The 2,469-nt window shown below is 45.3% G+C and overlaps 1 pseudogene; it reads right to left on the reverse strand.

Moving 5' to 3' along the window:
- Positions 1–1,278: 1,278 nt before the first annotated feature.
- On the reverse strand, positions 1,279–2,249 carry LOC138568842 (plexin-A3-like; annotated as a pseudogene).
- Between the last annotated feature and the right edge of the window lie 220 nt (positions 2,250–2,469).

Raw genomic sequence — 2,469 nt, forward strand, 5'->3', positions numbered from 1 at the left:
CAAGCTGGGGAATTCCAACTGGCTTTTTAAAACTCATCATTGGACTACACAAGAATTCAAGCATTCAGGTCAGACAAAACAAAGAGGGAATGATGTCCAATCGTATTCCAAGTCCCTCCGGCCTTAGACAAGACTGTATTCTTGCAGCCTGTTTATTTAATTTATATGTCTCTGACGTAAATAATTATTTGGCTCTTGCCACCCTCATCTCCCCTAAGGTGGGCAATATAAAGGTAGCATGGTTAGCTTACACCGTCGATTTTCTGTTGTTTGATAAATTGCAAGTTGGCTTAAACAGGCTCCTGTCGTCATTCTCTTCCTTTGCGGTTGGAAATGGCCTTCTAATCAATCCAAAAAAAAATGGTCGTGCAAAGTCACCCTGTGGCCTAAAATGGCCGACTTGTGGTCTCTTTTTCTTGCTTTAACCTCTTCAACCTCTGTAGGAGAGTTAATGTCCAACCTGCCTGCATGCTACAGGTTAGGGTCTTGTAGACCTTGTCCTTTGTTGACCTCGGGATCAGGGGATTACTTGAATCGGCGATGTTAACCTACAAGTATACAAGAACAATAACGCTATCTAAACACGACATGCAAAACATCTGTTTGACCTGTATAAAAGCAATGTGTAAAGAGTGTAAAGTTAAACCTAGAGAATAATAGTGTTTGTTAGCAAATGTATTAAAAAGTACACCGCATGCACGAGATATGTAAATTAGGAACAAACCTGGCGCGACCCTAGCCCAGTACATGATTAACTTGTAAGAGGCTGGACATCGTTATAAAGAAACTGTATAAATACGCTGATGTCCAGATAGCAATTCCTATTCACTGCTCACATTGAACCCTGCTGGTAGTCTCTGTGATGTATTGATGGCCAAATAGCTATTTGTGTACTTTGTTTTGTAAACTGTATAGAATTGCAATAAAGATTCTGGGAATATTTACAAGCCTGTGTCAGTGTATTTCTCTTTGCATGGTGTAAAAGCCTTAGTATTGTATTTTCTGATTCCACAATAGGTCATAGATTTGCAAGGATGTGGTAGATGGTAGTAGATGGTGGTGATTATGTCCCTTAGCGGCCCGCGTTGCCAATGTGCAACCACCTAATCTCTGTTTTTTAAGAGCACTACGAGACTTAGCCTCTTTTCGAAGAAAATCTTGCTCAAAATACTCAATCATTCACATAGACATTATAAATATTAGGAAAGAAATCTTAAATATTGTAACTGATAAAGGCGACCAGAGGAGCACACACTTCATACAGTGGGATTTCACATTTCAAGTTGTGAGCAGTGAAATAAAATGTCGTGTCACCGTGCTGATGCAGGACATCTCCTTGAAGAGCAGCCAGGGAAGGGAGAGCTGGCCCTCTCCCCGGTAGCAAGACTGGATGCGCTCCCTGTTACGCCCATTGATTTCCCTCAGGGTGAAGAGGCACAGCACAGACTCCCTGGGAGGGTTGGAGCAATTCTTCTGACTCTGGGAGAAGATTGTGAAGAGTACATCCTCATCCTCTGGGATTCCCAGCGACTCGGCCAGCCACTTACCCGGTTTGCTCAGGTAGGCGCTCTGTATCAGCCGGTACTCCACACCATCCTTGGTGCAACCTATGGGGAACTCCATGTAGGAATAGAATTTGCGGTCACCCAAGCACATGTGCACAATCTTTGAGGTGAAAAACCTCTCCCCCATGGAGTCCAACATGGTCTGCTGAGTGTCAAGTTGCAGGGTGAGGAAGTACACAAACTGCTTACTGACAAAGCCATAGACGTAGTAGATGTCGAAGGCAGGGTAGAGTGAAAGCGTGTCAGAGGGGATTCTGATCTGAGAAGAGACAAACTCATCTTGGTACACCAGGCTAAACATTTCAACGCTCTCCTCATCCGTGATGAGCTTGCGGCTGGATAGGGTGGGGATGTACTCAGACTTGCTATCCGTGGAAGTGCCAATGAAGAGCTTGCTGAGGTTCTTCCCTTGCTCCACGATAATGCCCGCCATGGTGTCAGGCTCCCTTACTCCGGACAGGTAGTGCTCCTTTCAGTGGTGGGGCTCCCTAGCTCGTAGAGATTCTCTAGACAGAGAAACTGGCATATCCCCTACCAGATGCTGCCGCAATCCACTAGCCTCTTCCCTGTGTGGTCGATGAGCAGCAGCGCGTTCACATTGCCAGCCGGGGAGAGCTTGTGGGCGCAGAGACGTACACTGGGCAGTAGATAGCAGCTGGCCTTGTCCTTGATGGTTCCTGTCATATGATCAAAGTGGTCTGCCACTCAAGGATTGCACCACACATACGTTTTTTCCAAATCACAAAACCCTTTATTCCTGGTTTCAAAGTCACAAAGCCCTTTATTCCTGGTTTACACGTGTTTCGGCTGCTCAAGAGCCTTTCTCAAAACAAATAGGGCAATAGTAAAACAGTCATATGCCGTCTTATTGCAATAGTCCCGGGTAAATCCCTTGAGTGCATCT

Source organism: Ambystoma mexicanum, chromosome 2q, assembly GCF_040938575.1.
Source record: "Ambystoma mexicanum isolate Mex_15411 chromosome 2q, UKY_AmexF1_1, whole genome shotgun sequence".
NCBI classification, from domain to species: Eukaryota; Metazoa; Chordata; class Amphibia; order Caudata; family Ambystomatidae; genus Ambystoma; species Ambystoma mexicanum.